General features: G+C 35.7%; 1 protein-coding gene across 7 annotated transcripts in view; it reads left to right on the top strand.

Annotated features, from left to right (window-relative positions):
- Ccdc85a (coiled-coil domain containing 85A) overlaps window positions 1–18,074 on the top strand; it is a 182,304-nt gene that overhangs the window by 9,148 nt on the left and 155,082 nt on the right. The gene's annotated exons all lie outside the window — the stretch shown is intronic.

Here is an 18,074-nt window from a genome sequence, read left to right on the forward strand (position 1 = left end):
TAAACCTTCTGAATTGGGTGCTTTTTCACGTTGCAGGAGACATCTTTCTAGGTCATTTAAACGTATCTCTTTAAAATGCACAGATGTCTTTGGAGCCTCCTTTGGTTTCCAAAGCATAATATCCCCTGCATTTGCCGAGGCAGCACTAAACCTTTTAAACCTTTTAGAAAGGCTTAATTTTCTGCATCTTGGTTCTGAAACTACTTTGAACTCAAGAGAGAAAGAAACCATTTCTTAAAGATAACAGAACAAAACAAAAAAGTGACTCCCACCACATTTCTTTTATGTTACCTATGGTCGAGTTGGAGCTAAAATGATTGGTTTTATAAACTGGGTTTTTTCATCCAAAATATCTGAGGTTTTGTCACTCTATTTGAAAGCTACTGTAAGAGTCCATGTGCAGCTAGCCCCTAGCAGTGGTGAAGGAGGCTGCCAATTTTAGCAGTGACACGAGGGGTAAATTTTCAATATTGTACTTGGGGATTTACCTGTTGGATTCCATTTCATCCTAATCCTTTTCTCATAGTGCTGAAAATTGACTCCAGAAACTTGGTTTCTAATGCAACCAGTGTTCTTTTAAGCGCAAATGGAACTAGAGAGGGTAGAGAGACAGGAAGCCGCTGCTTTCTCTGTTTGTGTGTTGGGAGGTGGCAGGAAAAGCTAATTCACCTGTTATGTTCTGACCTGGCTGATGCCCTGACCAGGCTGATTGAACTCATGACTGTTTCCAAGAGTGACAGTAGATGTGTCCTGATTGTTCTGGGCAGTGGTATCTACACAATTCTCCACAAGAAGTGAAAGTCATTTAAAAAAGATACTTTGGTTGTGTTGCTATTATGAGATAGGTTATTGGTCATGATGCTTGTCCTCAGGGTGGTAATGAGTTAATGGGACTGTAAAGTGAATGACTTTTCCATTTCTTGATCATTTTTTAATGAGCTTCAGAAGTGTACTATTTTAAGGAAACGTTGTGTCAAACTAAAAAGGAAATAATTAGGGGCAGGTGGCTCACAAAATAATTTTTCCCTCTAAATAAAGAATTTTATTAGTTAAGAATTTACTATTAGTATTATTTTACCAAACATTATTATATGTACTTATTGAGTTTACAAGGTGTAAAATGGGTCTATGTATACAATGTGGCATGATTAAATCAAGATAATTAACCTATCCATCACCTTGCTTATCTATCTTTTCTATGGTGATAAATTTAACATTTACTTTCTTAGTTATTTTGAGGCATGTAATACGTCATTATTATACTCACCCTTCTGTGCAACACAGGTGAGTATATTCCTCCTGTCTGTCTGAAACTTTGTGCTTTTTGATCAATAGCTCCCCAATTTCTCTGCTCTCACCACCCAGCCTTTACTTCAAGATTTTAGATTCCAGGTATAAATAAGATCATGTGACATTTGTCTTTCTGTACCTAGCTTATTTCATTTGACATAATGTCCTCCAGTTTCATGCATGTTGTTGCAAATGACAGGACTTCCATCTTTTATGGCTGAATAGTATTCCATTTTGTATATATATACCACATTTTATTCATTGATTCATCCACACATAGGTTGGTTCTGTATCTTGGGTATTGTGACTGCTGCAATAAACATGGAGGTGCAGATGTCTCTTTTATATATTGATGTTATTTTATTGGGTTATAAAGTAATTCTATTTTGAGGTTGTTGACGAACTACAATACCATTTTCAATAATGGCTTTACTCATGTATGTTTCCATGAACCATATATCCCTTTTTCCACATCTCTCTCTTCTTAAGACAGGGTCTCCATACAAAGCTCAGGCTTGCCTTGAACTTACTGTGTAGCCTAGGTTGGCCTTGAACTCATGATTCTCTTGCCTCATCCTCCTGAGTGCTGGGATGCAGTGTGCCCATTTTATCTTTCATTTTTTAGGATAAAAGCATTCTAATAGGTATGAGGTGATATCTGGTCATAATTTTAATTTACATCCTCCAATGCTTAATGGTGCCAAGCATATTTTCATGTGCCTGTTAACCACTTGTGTATCTTCTTTTGAGAAATACCTGTTCAGGTCCTTTACCCATTTTTTAATCAGGCTAATTGCTTTCTTAGTATTGAATTGAGTTACGCTGTATATGTTGGCCAATAACCCTTTATCAGATGTATGGTTTGCAAATACAGCCTCGGGTCCCGTGGCTGTCTCTTCACTTTGTTAGTTGTTTCCTTTGCTGTGCACAGGCTTTTTAGTTTAATGTAATCCCATTTTTCTGTTTTTGGTATTATTGCCTGTGCTTTTTGGATCATGTCTAAAAATTCATTGTCCAGACTAATGTCATGGAACATTTACCCTCTGGTTTCTTCCAGTAGTTTGGCAATTTCAGATCTTATATTTAAGTATTTAACCTATTTTGATGAAGATTTTTGTGTTTGGTATATGATAAGGGTCTAGTTTCATTCTTCTGAAGGTGGACATTCTTAGTTTTCCCAACACTACTTATTGAAAAGACTGTCCTGTCTCCATTGTTAATTCTTGGCACCTTTATCAAAATCCAATTGACCAAAAATGTGTGGGTCTATTTCTGGATTTTTTCATCCTGTTCCATTGGTCAATGTGTGTTTTTATACCTACACCATGCTGGTTTGATTACAGTCACTTTATGATATGTTTTGAAATCAAGGAACATAATGCTTTTAGCTCTTTTTGTTCAATATCATTTTGGCTATTCATGGGCTTTTATGGTTCCATATGAATTTAAGGATTTTTGTTACCATTTCTGTAAAAATTGACATTAGGATTTTGGTAAGGATTGCATTGAATCTTTAGGTTACTCTGAGTCATTATGCAATTTTCACAGTATTAATTCTTCCAATCCATAACACAGCATCTTTCAGTTTATTTTTACTTCCTTAATTTCTTTCATCAGTGTTTTGTAGTTTTCAGAAAAAAGGCTATTTTTTTAATCTCCTTGGTTAAATTCGTACCTATTTTTGTTGCTTTTGCGAGTGAAATTATTTTCTTAATTTCCTTGTTGGGTAGTTAATTGTTATGTATAGAAATGTTACTGGTTTTTGTATCTTCCAACTTTACAGAATTTGTTTATCAGTCTAATAGGTTTTTTATTTTTGGTGGAGACTTTATGGTCTTCTCTGTGTAAATTCATGTCAATGGCAAAAAGAGGCAGTTTCACTACTTCCTTTCCTACTAGGATGCCTTTTATTTTGTTCTGTGGCCTAATTGCTCTGGTGAGGACTTCCAGGACTATGCTGAAAAGAAGTGATGAGAATGGGTATCTTAAAGGAACACTTTCAACTTTTCACTGTTAGGAATGGTGTGGGCTATGGGTTTGCCACACTGGCCCTTATTGTATCGGGGTACATTCCTTCTGTACCTAAAACGTTAACATTTTTTATCATGAAAGGATGTTGAATTTTGACAAATATTTTTCATGCTCTTATTTAAATTATTCCTCTAGTTTAATTAATGCATGATTTAACTTAGAAGTTTGTAGGTGCAACTGTTAAGAAATGCTCTACATGAAGGAAACAAGGCATATTTCCAGATACGATATTACATCATGGTTTTTGATTGCCTGAACTCAGGTGAACTTAGTGGGTCAGGCAAATATTTCTTGAAATTTAACAATGTAATTTAGTTACAAATTTGATATAACAGCTAACTACATTATAGATTGACACTGCTATCAATTCTTGTGTCTACTTCAGGTTTTCTTATTCTTAAATGACAACCCTTCTGCTGACAATTGATATCCTCACCAGAGTATATTTACAGTACATTTGCATTGCATTTTTATTTCAGCAATTAATTGGAAAATGAAGTGGCACAATGAGATGTTTATGGATCATTAGCCTATAAACTTGAGCATTGGTAGCTTGTATTTATCCTGCCGTTACAAATTAATTTTTGATATGGATGGTAAGACATGCTTTTTTATACTTTTAAATTCTCACTCAATTTGCTTGAATCATTGGTGTATAAACAGATAAGAACCAGTTGTGAGGTTAATCCCAAATTGCAGATCTACTGAATCATTTCCACAGCTACTCTGTTTGGGGTTGGTGTGAAATATGAATGTTTTGGATCAGCCATGAACCAAAAGCAGGTAAAGCAAGTGGGAACAGTACACTGTACAGATTGGCAGGATTTTTTTCCTACCTGTAGGGGTCTATATTCACTTTAAACACACACTAATATACACAAACGGTATAAAAGATTGCTATTTTCGTTGACTGTGTCTTGGGTGTCTTTAGGTCTTCCTGTGTTTTCAGTTACTGAAAGAAATGAAGTAATTGACATCCAAGAGTTTCCTTTTGTTGAAACTAGTTGACTTGATCTCCAACTAGAATGCAAAGATGAGTTTTAGATATTTCTCTGTCTTAAAACTATCTAAGCCTCTGTGATGTTCTCTTATGCTGATTAAAAAACAATAAAAGCAAAGCAAACAAACACAAAAACAAACCTCTAAACTAACCAAATCCTCATGAATGGATTTACTTCCTTAAAAGTTATTTAACTATGCTTTCTAAGTTGTAGAATGTTCTGTTTTCAAATAAGAAGATTCAACGCTTAATCACATCTAAATATTAAGGCATTTGCCACTTATTCAAGTTCTAGCTGTATTCCAGATTTGTAAATTAAGTAATTGAATAGCTAGTTCTAGCTATAAATTTACACAAACTGACAGCATGAACTCTGGAAAATGGGGACTTTATTTATCTGATTCTGTTGCATTTTAAGAGGTAAAAGTGTTTGTTTCCTTCTACAACAAACCTGAGGAGTTTTATTTCCAGATACTAGCTGGCAGATCTTTGCTTTTTAACAGAGAACCATTCTAGTTTAGGTTATGGACATCTATGATGACTCAAGTTCTTCTAGCAGTAGCTTTTTGTTGTTGACCTTCCAGACAATGATGATTCTGATGATCAGAGGCTTATTTATATAAGAAGTTCACCCACTGGGCATTGTGACTGCTTCAAATTGTTTGATTTTAGTAAACAGATCAAACAATTGTTTAGTAAAATTGTTTGATTTTATTTCCAGAGACATAAATTGCTAGTTATCAGCAAATGAGAAGTAATAAATAAAAGAAGAAACATTACTCTTTATTGTGTTATCTTCTAACAGTAAAACAATTGCTTAATTATTAGAGTGGGTCTGATTCCCTTAGCTTTCTTTAAGCATGTTCTAGTGAACAATAACTTTGTGCTGTCCTTCAGCATTACCCTAGCCACTGGGAGCTCACATGAGGAAATTTGTTTTGTGAGGGTATTTCTAGAGATGGAAAGAGTGGGCTGTTTCTTCCAGCAGCTCTTCCTCTAGTTGAGTGTGTGTTGATAGTGGCACTATTGACATTTTGGACCATGTAATTCCTTGTGTCAGTGCTGTTGTGTTTTTGGAGTTGAGCAGCATCATTGGCTCTACTCATTAAGTACACCAAGAATGCCGCCAGCCATTGAAAAATTCCAGAGTAGGGTGTAGGGAAGATTACCTTTTTTTTGTTTACTTGTTTTTGAGACAAGGTCTCACTGTGTAACCCAGGCTGGTCTGGAATTTTCAATCCTCTTTCCTTTGCCTCCTGAGTGCTGGATTACAGGGGCAGACCACCAACCCATACTGCTTCCAGTTTAAAACCACATTTCCTAGCAGTGTTTTTCAATCTGGCTGCAGATTGAAACACTGTGTTAACTTTGAGAAAATACTAGTTGTTAAGCCCCATACTTGGAGATGCAAATTGAGTTGACCTGGCGCTGGATCTGGGGACTTGTTAAGAAGAGCTCCTTAAGTGATTTGTGAGCCAAGCAGGTGCAAACCACTGTCTATTTAACTGGCTGTTGCAAAGATGTGTCAGTGTGAGTGAAGTTCTCAAACTCCTAAGTCTCCTGGGAAGAAAATGTTGATTTCCCTTTCTTTTATTTAACTCCAGGTCTGAGAAGGAGTGGCCCTATCTGGTAGTATAAAACTTCATCACTCTCTATTCTAGGGCAAGGGTATTTGATAATATATGGGTTGAAAGTTTATGTTTTTGGTGGGTAAGATTAGTACAGTAATTTTTGGGAAATGCTGGCATAGCAGTAGTTTAAGACTGCATTAGTTTTTAGAGACTTCACATCAGATGGAAAATGAAGCAAATGATTTCTAACCCATTTATAGTGGATGTTGGTGGCACATGTAGACCATGCAAACCCTACAATGCTAATGAGTATTTCCTACAAGACAATATTACATTTCAAATTTTCCACTTTATAGATGTTACTCTGAATCTTAATACTACACCTTATTTTCTCTTGGGGCTATTAATGAGTCACAAAACCACTGATAGCACCAAGTGGGCTTGTCCATGAATGGCCAGATCAACTGTGTGTGGAGGAACACAGCAGGATTTCTGTGAAGTGAGGTTGTCTGTGAATTAAGTAGTAATGCACGATAGCATGAATAATCACACTCATAAATCTTTTATGTTGCTTAGAAAAAGTCAAAGCATCACTTACAAATGCATTTGGACAATAGAAATCGAATGTCTCTTGGGAGAAAAATTTCGACAGTTACAGTTATGGAATATTAGAACTGATTTTAATTGAGACCTTTTGAGTGTATTTTCTGTTGTGTATACTGGCACATAGGCAATTCAAGAAATAGATAATGGTTTTTGTTCTTCAAGATTCCGTACAGTAATTTGGTAACTTTATATGCACTTTGATAGCACATCAATTTAAGAAATTTTGAAAATAGAATTGATTTATTGTACCATACTTGTATGTACAAAGCATATTGCATTGATTTTAAGAATACATGTTGACTTAATAACAAGGAGCGCTTAGTATTGGAAATGTAGTTTATTTATGAAAATTGCAAAATATCTGAGAGACAAGCTATTGGAAAACCTAAATAGCTTAGAAAAGTACTATCTAGTACAATAAAAGGTTTTCAACTCCACTGGACAAAGCTATAACAGCACAAAGCTATAAATGTTCTTTAAATCTAGAGGGCCATTTTAATCTCTTCTCTTAGGAGATTGTCTATCAATATTATGTATATGTGTGTTATCTATTTATAAACATTTTGATAACTCTCATATTGCATCAGAACAATGCCAAAATTCGGTTGATTCTGTTCAACTGCATCTAGTCCCATAAGCTAGCTTTTGCCATGAATAAAATAAAGAATCTTTCAACTGATTATAATCCTGTTTTTTAAGTCCAATTAAAATCAATTAAAGTGATTATATATTCTGGCTCATTGCAACTTTTCAGAAGGTACAATAAAACAATCCGATCATTGAATTAGTGATGCATTTATTATTTCATTTTAACTTAAATAATTTAGAACAAAGCATGGGAAAGTAAACACCTTTGTTAAGTTATTCCATTTCATCAGGTCAAATGTCAAATTAATACAGAGACATGAAAACATGTTCATAACTACATGAATAAATGGGCACAATACAAATATAAAGTATGTGGGACCTATCTACTTATAGTGACGATACACTATTCTGGAGATGTTGGTGTAGAGATCTGAGTCCAGATCCACTGGTCAGAAATAAAAGTATGAAGCCAAATTTTGCCAAAGCTTTACAAACCATAAATAACAACAATGTTTTACTTGTCTACCACCACTGCTTCAGTGTATGCTTGAAGGGAAAACATTTTCCAAGCTAAATTTTATGACCTTAGGTTCTAAAATTTCTCAAATTGTAGTCACTTACTTCTAATGGTTAGAAGCAGAATTGTGAGTGTCTACATTAAATGACCCTGGATGAATATTCTTTGTTTTATTCCAATACCTCCTTAAAAAAGAAACTACCATGCTGTCAGTATACTCTTTTATGTCTTTGGCAACCCTAACTCATTTTCTTATTGTTTCTAAATTCTGTTCTGTTGTTTGTCATGGCCCGTCATAACTTGGGAAAGTACATAGCTTAAACTATGTTTAAAAGAAGAATAAATGTCCTTGAGGTATCCCTCTGTGAGTAAAGTATGTGGTTTATTCTTTATTTTCTGGGTCTTGACTATACTTCAGACAATTGAGGTATTTCTGTAATATTATAAGAACTCAAATATTTACTTCTTGGGTATTTTGCATACCAAATTTGCTCTTAATGGTATTTTAATGCATAATATTTATGGTGAGCATTGTATGCATTTGAAAAATATTAATTTTGAATTTATTCTGAGAAATATTAAGAATAGTTTCATGTTCTGAAATTGGCTGATTCAAGAGAGCTAGGAAATTTGAGGCTCAATATCAAGAGTAGACCAGGGGATACTTGAGAATACAGACATGAAATCTCAGTACTAATTTATAAGAGTCTGTAATCTGTAAAAGAGTGAGGTTCAAGTTACTGCTGTGCCTGACATAAATTGCTTTCTTTTAGAGTGCCACTCAAGTGTTTTCACTGCTCTTTCTGAGGCAGATGATCCTTCATCTATAGAGAGGCAGAAGCAGTATTTAGAATGGGGAAGATGGCAGAGGTAGTAGCAAGTTGCAGTATCCTTCCTAAAATAAAAGGCAATAACTGGAGCATGCACATGTGGCTGTTTTTTAGTGTTCACATAACAAAGAGTTATCTGTATTACAGAGCTTCTGTAACCCAAATCATTGTAGACAAGTACAGCAATCTCGGGATTTTTGTCCTGGCCCTCAGTTGAAACTAGGCACACATTCAGTTACGAATAAGTAAAACTTCAGGAATAGTATCTACTTGTTTTATTTTTTAGTCTTCAGTACCTTACTTATTTAGTTCTTCTGCAGGCTTTTCTATGAGGGGTAAGGTTGAATTTGGTAATTGTTCAAAGACTGCATTTGAATTATTTGCATATTCTCCCCAATCTCTCTTCTCCTCTGTACCCCTCCCTTTCTTCTCCCTCCCTCCATCTTTCTCTTTCCTCCCTTACAGCATTTGGTGTTCTACATGTAATTTTTACTAGGATATATTTGTTGTACAGGGAGCATTCATTGTGACAATTTTAAATAGGCTTACATTGTACATTGGTTAGATCGCCCCCACCATCTCCCCTTGACCCTTTCCCTGCCCCACTTAAAGCAATTGCAAAAGGTTTCATTGTTTTATTTTGTATATGCATATGAAGTCCACCAACCATATTTCCTTACCTTCATCTCCTCCATTCACCCTCCCCTCTCTCACAATTACCCCCTCAACCTGTACCTACTTTATAGTCTTGTCTTTCTTCATTAATTCTCAAGTCAATGTTCAAAGTGGTTTTTTGGTATATCTCCACTGTGAGTGTTGTTTACTGTGGTCAGTACAAGCCCTTCTGTTACTCTCTCTTACCCCTTTCCTCCCAACCCCTATTATTCAACAGCTTTCAATACATATTGTTGTATACTCTACCTGCACAGATGTATTTTGATATTGTTGACTCTCTATCATTCTCTTTTCCCTCCCCTCCTCCCCCAGGTTCCATAGGGTAGTTCCACTATTGTAAACATGTTCTTCATATAAATTTGTATATGATCATGTTTGTTTTTGTGTATATATTTATCTTTTGGGTCTAGCTTCCACATATGAGAGAAAACATGTGGCCTTTGTCTTTCTGAACCTGGATTACTTCACTTAACATGATGTCTTCCAGCTGCATCCATTTACCTTCAAATTACATGGTTTCATTCTTTTTTATGGCTGAACAAACTTATATATATATATATATATATTTATACACACACACATATATACATATATATATAAATAATTTATTCATTTATTTATATGCCACAATTTCTTAATCCATTCATCAGTTGTAGGTCATCTGGGCTATTTCCATAGCTTGACTGTTAGGAACAGTGCTGCAATACACATTGGTGTGCAAGTGTCTCTATTGTGTCCTGACTTACATTCTTTCAGGTATAGCCCGAGTGGTATCACTGAATCAGATGGTACTTCTATTTTTAGTTTTTTAAGGAATTTCCATACTGCTTTCCATAGTGGTTGTATTGATTTACATTCCTACCAATAGTGTACAAGGGTTCCTATTTCACTGCATACTTGCTAACATTTGTTGTTTGAGTTCTTGATGATAGCCGTTCTAACTGGGTGAGATGAAATCTTAGAAATTTGCATTTCTTTTATGGCCAGGGAAATTGAGCACTTCTTTATGTATTTATTAGCCATTTTACTTCTTCCTTTGAAAACTGCCTATTCAATTCATGTGCCCATTTCTGCACTGGGTTTTTGATTCTTTGGGGTTGAGATTTTGAGTTCCCTGTAGGTTATGGATATTAGTCCCTTATCAGATGAATAGCTGGAAAAGCTATTCATGTCCACTTTGAGTTGACATTGGTACAAAGAAAGGGCAGGGATCTAGATTCAGTCTTCTGCATGTGGATATCCATTTTTCCCAGGAGCATTTGTTGAGGAGACTGTCTTTTCTCCATCACGTGATTTTGTAAAAAATCACTTTGCTGTGTGGATTTATGTCTGTGTCTTCTATTCTGCTCCATTGGTTCCTTTAGATTTATTTAATAGAACATTAAATGTTTTGTATTTAAAGATATTGAATGGCCTTTTCCCCTCATATCCCTTCCACCTTCATTTTCAGCTACATAAAGAAAGGTGAATCCTTATATTTTTAAATTTGTCAAACAAAATATTTATATCACCATTTTTGTGTGCTGGTATGGTTGAAGGACATAACATTTTAGATAACTTTTAATGACTAAGCATTGGAAAGTGGTCTCTGATGCTTCCTGAGTTGGCCTTTCTTGTTAAGTCTATTCATAATTTTGTTAAACTCATAATTTCATCTGTACTCTTGATTATAAAAGAAATGGAAACATCTTTTATCTTCTTCCCAGTTAAGTCTCTTGTATATAGCTACAACTTCCCAAGTGTCCATAATTGGTAACTGGTTAAATTTTTTTGAGAAGGCTGAATTGCTTTTGGGTGCATTTTATGTATTTTCTAATCACTAGGAAAGAAAAAAACCTCAATTGGTAGTTGTGTGCATGTGTCTGATCATATGCTATATTACTGATATTTTGGCCAATGATGGACAACATGTAAAATGGTGGCCCATTCAGATTATGGTCTGTATAATTCCTATTGTCTAATATACTTATTGTACATTTTCTATATTTAGATACTTACCATTGTTTTATAGTTGCCTAAAGTATGCCATGTGAGTAACATGCTATCCATAGTTGTGGCCTAGGAGCAATAGGCTATTGCTTGGGTGTGTAGTGGGTTTTACCATCTAGGTTTGTGTAGGAACACTTTGATGTTCAAATAATGACAAAATCCCCTAATTCATTTCTCCTAACATACCCCTGTCATTAAGTAATGCATGACTATGTGTATGTATAGTTATGTTTTATTATTCAGTTGAGAATAATCAATTTTAATGGTAAAGACTAGGAAGAAATTAGGACAATATAGTTCAGCTCAGAAGACATGGAACTTAAAGCCTTAAAGTACTCAACATTTGAGATATAAAGTATTCAACCTTTCTATATTCTAAATGAGAAAACTGACTTCTAAAAATGTTTAGCAAATTGCACAAGACCAGTTGCCAGTTAGTAGCAGACTGAAGGAATTATGCTACTTCCATGGCACAGACCCAGTTTCATGAAGAGGCCATTTGTTCTTCCACCCTTCAAGGCCACTTGTGGTAGGAGTAACGCTAGTGGAATAGGGAACCATTCTTTTCCTGTTGGATATTCTAGAAAATCAGAGGTATGCAATGAGGAGAGTGTGAGACAGGTACTGTCATTAGACTGTGTTTTCGAGAAGTACCAAAGAAGACTTGGTGAACTAGAAGGTAAACTCAAACTATTTCCTGAGGTTCTATGGCTCAGATGGGGTGCACAGTGCACAGATGGATGGGCAACTGCTTAAGTGCATTCTTCATGGAAAAAGTATCCCTGCTGCTAGCCTGAAAGTCTACCAGACTTACTATTTACATGGACTCTCCCTACTGCAAGGCCATATTCTTTGTAGATAAGCATGTTTTGGAAAGTGAATGACCTTCCTCTGGTCCTCACATATTCACTTGTATTAACAACCAATATGCCATGTGTCTGAAGAAGTGTTAGCTTCTAGACTGCAAGAAGCAGAAGGAAAAGAGACCAGGAGCAAAGGGATCAGCCAGATGGGAACACCAACTGCTCTCAAGGAGCTGTGTTTTTTAATAACTCAGCTTACTGCAAACAAAACTAATTAAGTCAGTTACTCTGATTTGTGCTACTGTAGGCAGAAGTAAAGTACACTTACATTCTACTTTTGATGACATTTAAAAGGTCAGAATATCCAGGGTGCAGATTTTTATTCATAGCAGCTTGGTCTATTGAGCCACTCTTGAGAATTCAAATTAACCATGCTCATTAATTCAGTATCTCTCCCATTTCCTTAGACAGCAAGCGCCAATTTACACTTCCACCCAAACAGAATAGTAAGACCCTGAAAGGTGAGTCATTAGTCATATGTATAGATGATGGATTAGATGTGATTTAACAGGAAACTGAGGTAAGAGTCAACTTATCATGAAAAAAAAAAAGATGAAAATAGCAGACAAAGGCAACTGAGAGATACCAGTTTATGAGGGAGAATACCAAAGAATTTGAAGGAATCTGTCTGTTGGGTGGTTCTTACCACTAATGGTCTTAGTTGATTCACAGGGTGGGTTTATTCATTGTTACAAAAGTTAGCCAGAATTTCCTTTTTATTGAATCGTGGGGGAAACTGGCTGACTTTATCTGCTTGCTTTACATATGAGGACACTTATGGAGAGAGTACATTTATAATTATTTGAGGTCTAGGAATAATCATTATCCAGGTGGTTTTCCATGAACAGATCCACTAATATAGTGACTTTCATGGGAAACCATTTTGAATCAAGCTTTTCAAAATCTGTAGAACAGGCTTGAAAATTGCTAACTTTATAGTACTCTTTAGTACTTAATGAAGATCAGTTCTTTGGCCCTTCTTATCCTGAAACAATATGCCATGTCATTTTCATCCTTAATTTCTTTGGCTTTTATCTGTTGCAGTCCCAAAATTGCCTACTTTGGAGTTTATTGGACTTAGCATATAAATCTCTTGATGAAGACACTTTTACCAGAGTCTGTACAGTCATGCATATAGTGGGCATTGATTTAAGAAAACTACAGGTACCTCTGTACCTATTCATAAAACATATTTAGTTGTTTTTACATTTATAGGGATCTTTTTGGATTCTTACCCATATGTTAAATTAACACGTAGACAGACACCCATCCTTAAATTGGTATGTGGCACTTAAACTTTATTTATAGATTTAAAGCAAGAAAAACTAATTTTATAAATCTCCTTCAGCTAAATCCCAATTTAATTATGAATAAAATGACATTTATTTGAAAAACACTTCAAAATAATTCATTTAAATTTTTAATTGAGTTAAAAAACAGTGTGATGCATTGACTTCACAAAGGGTACAATTGCACACTTACCCAGCTGGAGATTTAGATACAGAATTGGCTTTGCCACTTTCTTGCTGTGTGACCTTTAGTACATCACTGAATTCTGTGGGAAAAATAAATTATCCACTAAGTAAAGGGCTAGAAACAGAGATTTTCCTAAGTCAGTGGTTTCAGAATTTGAATTTCAGAGATAAGTAAAACCTGAGAATAAACCTCAAATTGCCAACTTTTCACTTTGTTAGTGTGGACGGTAAGGTAATAATATTCATAAATTGAAACAATTATTTCATAAAAGAAGATCCTTTGCACACTTAAAAACAAAAATATATACACTTATTAAAGGCAGTCTTTGTCCAAATAAACAGCTGATAACATTGTAATGATACATATCTATTTTTTTTTGGAATAATAACATACAGCTGAAGGTTCAGATTCAACAATGCAACACAAAGTGCATTTCTAACACTCCTAGCATGGAGCAGAGAGGATATTTTCTGAGAGTAATTCTATGCACAAGTAAAAAGTTTACTATGCATGGCATGTTGTAAAACCATTGATCTCATTTTTGCCTTCACTCCTGTGCTTGGTAGAAACTTGTCAGGTTTGCAGCAATTCACCTTGCAGTGTCAGAAGACCCTGCCCCCTTTGAAGCTGCACAGTGACGAGGCTGAACACTGTGGATGAACAAGAAACTAGAGAAGCTGTACTGAAAGTGTCTTTGGATTTGTATAGTTCTAAAGTCTATTGATGTAGATTTCTTTTGCTTAATCAAGTCTTAGATGGCAGATCTATATGTACTTGCTGTTGTGAAACATGCATTCTGCCTAGACTCTTAACCTGTTTTCCCATGTTGCCTAATGGAACTGAGCCCCAGAAGATCAAAGTGAAGGAGTTCCACTGTGTATTGGATTTTCTCAACTATCTTTACTGTTTCTACATCAGATGATAGAGTTTGGCTTATCAACTAAAGTTTGGGAGAGAGTAAGCCAATGGGAAGGCAGCAGAGCCAGGCTCTTCTTGTGCATTTGTTATGTCTCATTTAATAAGATGTGGCTTGTTTTTATTGCTATAACTGAATGCTTAAGACTGGGGAAGTTGAAAAGAAAAGAGGCATATTTTGGCTCATGGTTTTGCAAGTCTAAGAATATGACTTTGACATCTGCTTGACTTCTGGTGAGGGCTATATGCTGCTCCAACTCATGTTAGAAAGTGAAAGTGCAAGAAAGATCAAGGAAAGATGCCGGGCTTGTTCATAAGATCCCACTCTCTCAACAACTAATCTAGTCGGGCAAGAGCTAGTTTCACAAGAAAGACATTAATCCCTCTCACAGACTCTCCCACCTCTCAGCACTTTACATTACACTGAGAACCAAGCCGCAACAAATTGTGATGAGAACGACCTATATTCAAACTATAACACAAGATTTTGATGAACTACTTCTGGGATCTTTGATAAGACACAAGAAATTCTCTTCTTTCGTGTGTGTGTGTGTGTGTGTGTGTGTGTGTGTGTGTGTACATTACTGGTTTTGAACTCAGGGCCTCAGGGCAGGCGTTCTACTGCTTGATACACTTTGCCAGCCCTCTCTCCTTTCTTTGGTACTTCTAATCTTATTACTTTACAGCTGGCACTTGAACTAGTTTGGAGTAAAACCCTTCAATGAAAATGGGACAGTGATACTAACTAAAGGGAAGGGTGAAATCTACAACAATATGATTATAAATCTTTGCCTTGAATAACCAGGCAGCCATGTGTTCTAAATGATGTCAGGAATAATAGAGATTTATTACAACAAATTAAAGGGTAATCTGAGTGTGTCCTGAGATAAACAACATAGCAAGCAAATGTAAATGACAAGATGTGGAAGCATGGGCTTATTAAGGACTCCTGAGTGTGGGTGGTAGTAGGAAACTGAAGTCTATATCCATATTTCACTTGCATTCTATAAATTTCCACACTATTCCATGTGTAGATGAGAGACTGAGAATAATCATATACTCATTTATTACATAAATATTTATCTTTGTGTTTCATGTGGGTGTAGCATGGTGATAGGTAAGGTATAAAGGTGAAAAGTGAGTCACACACCTTTTGGATCAGGAGTTTAAGATCTGACATGTCCATGGGAGGAGGCTATCAACAATAAGGGTATAAAATTAAGAAGCAAATGGACAGGATGAACGTTGGTGCTGGGGGCCTTATTGTTCTGGGATATGGCCCAAGGCTGCCATCTCAAGAATGGCTTCTCAGAAGAGGTGTGCTTTAAGATTGGTTCCTGAGCAGTGGTCAGATTCGGATAGGATGGGGCAGGAGAGGTGAGGATGTCCAAGAGAGAAGGTATAGAGGCAAGAATGAATAAATAGTATTTAAGGAACAGTGGGGAGATGAGTATATCTGTACTAAGGTCTTTGTTAGGTTATGGCAGGTAATTTTGGACATTTGGTTGAGGCCACATTACATAGGACATTAAATGCTATCCATAAGTGTTTCCTAATAGCATCATTAATTTCTCATATGGGAAGTAATGTAAAGTGTTTTCCATCCTTTAGACCTTGTGATTAAAATAAGTGGACCAGAAAAGCTAGTTCTTCAGCATTAAAAAAATCATTTGTTGGAATTTTATAACTCAGTTTAATTCTAATAGTTTGTTTCTTTATTTCTTTTCCTAAGAGTTCCTGAACTAAAAGGTTTTATAGCAGTACACAAGAGCTTTATATACTCAGATTTATACTATTTAATTCTCTTCCATTTATTTATTTTCCAAGCAAATGTTCTTCTGAATTGTTCTTTTGAAAGAAGATGGGAGTCATTAGTTAAGGAAATTCATCTTCTGACTAATACCTTCCCAGTCAATATGAAGATGTTGTAGGGTTTTCTTTGGCAGGGGACATATGGCCTAAGTGCCCAGAAGGTAGAACTATACTGCTAAGTGAAAATCAATTAACTAATTCTCTTAGAACAATAAAGGTAGAAAAAGAAATCTTTGGAACCTTGTTGACCTTTTGGTTGGCTTAGCATAGTAAAGTTAACTTAATTGAGCTTTTAAATTTCATTCATTTGTATATTTTTCCACTTTAGTGTTTTGACTTCCTTTTAGTTTGTTCTGTTGTATATTAAGTCTTACATGGTTTTCACATGATGCTCCATGGAACCCTAGATAGTCTGTGGAAAATTTTTTTGGGGGGGCAGTGGGTGAGTGTAGGGAAGAGTAGATGACTTAGTTACCCCACTTACTTCACCACAGATACCTTTCAATTGGAGCACCTCTATATTTTTAACTGGCTGGTTGTTTCCACCTGTGCTTAAGGGCTAACTTGAAAAAGGTAACTTTACAAAGTTTGAAAGCCCTGATCTAACCCAGTGATACCAAAAGAAACAACCATATTGGATACACTATTGAGATCTCTGGACCAGTAAATAGATGGTCCCAAATAACACCCTTTCTTGATTGTCCTTGTCACTGAGGATATGTCCCAATCCAAACTGCAATGGCAGGCATGTTGTGAAAACATACAATCAAGTTAATTTTTAGTCATGGGGCTTAAATTTTTCAGAAGTAGGCATTTAAATTGGTGTATCTTTGAAAATGTTTACCTTCAGTTTCTCTTCCTTGGTATCCACCATCTGTTCTTCATTTTGTGATGCCTTCTGGGGCTAGAGAGGAAAGAAAACATAAATTCTTTAAAAGAAATCAAGCTTCCTAACCTGTACCTATAGCTGCTAAGGTGATGATAATATTTAGTGGTCCTTACAGGATGTAATAAATATTTCTTAAGACATGTAACTTGATGTTTATATGTGAATCCTCTAACACTTATCCTATTCCTGTTTTAACCTCTATTCAAGTGAGACTACTTGTACAGAATTTATTTTAATGGTTTATTTGATAAACATGACCTTTTTGTGACACCAGTGTGTTACCATTCAAAATGGCTGAGTTTGCATTTTAGCTTTCTTAGTCTGCCTTCAATTCTGAGGTCTTATAGGTATGTAAATGTTTTTTTAAAAGTAGGAATTAGCTTTTTATAATATCCAGGATACTAAATTTCATTTGCCTATAAGAAATGAAGCGAAATTGCTATTTCTAGCTAATTCTATCCATAAAATCAAAATTTAGAGTGTTCCCCTCTACTACCCCATATGCATATACATAGCATATTCACAAGCTACCACTGGATTAGAAACTCACTGAAGATGCAGTGTGATTGTAGGAAAGTATTTAGAAGGAGTGGTATATGTTGCAACATATACCCTTTGATCACAGCTCAGCTCTTGGAATCTTGATTAGTGGAAATCAAAAAGTGCCTGATTTGGTGAGCAGAGAGCAGAATCTTGAGAGAATTTTTTGGGCACATGGTGAACACTTGTGGGAGGGAGGAGCAGTGGTCAAACAATATCTTGAGCCCAGCTCACTTCAGAGGGAGACACTTTCATAGTGATTTTATAGGCTTGAAAAGAGTGATTTTTTTTTTTTCAGGCTGTCCCCTTTTTCTTTTCCTCCAGGCTCTTGGAGCACATGTGATAGTTAAAGGGAGGTGGTGGCAAATGGAACATCATTAGGAGAACTGGCATCTTTGGCTCCTTGCCTCAGAATGGACGAGACATTTCCCCTCATTTTATAAATCTGTGGTACTTCATGGTCCTCAGCATCTACTCAGTGG

This window comes from Castor canadensis, chromosome 12, assembly GCF_047511655.1.
Source record: "Castor canadensis chromosome 12, mCasCan1.hap1v2, whole genome shotgun sequence".
Lineage (NCBI taxonomy): Eukaryota > Metazoa > Chordata > Mammalia > Rodentia > Castoridae > Castor > Castor canadensis.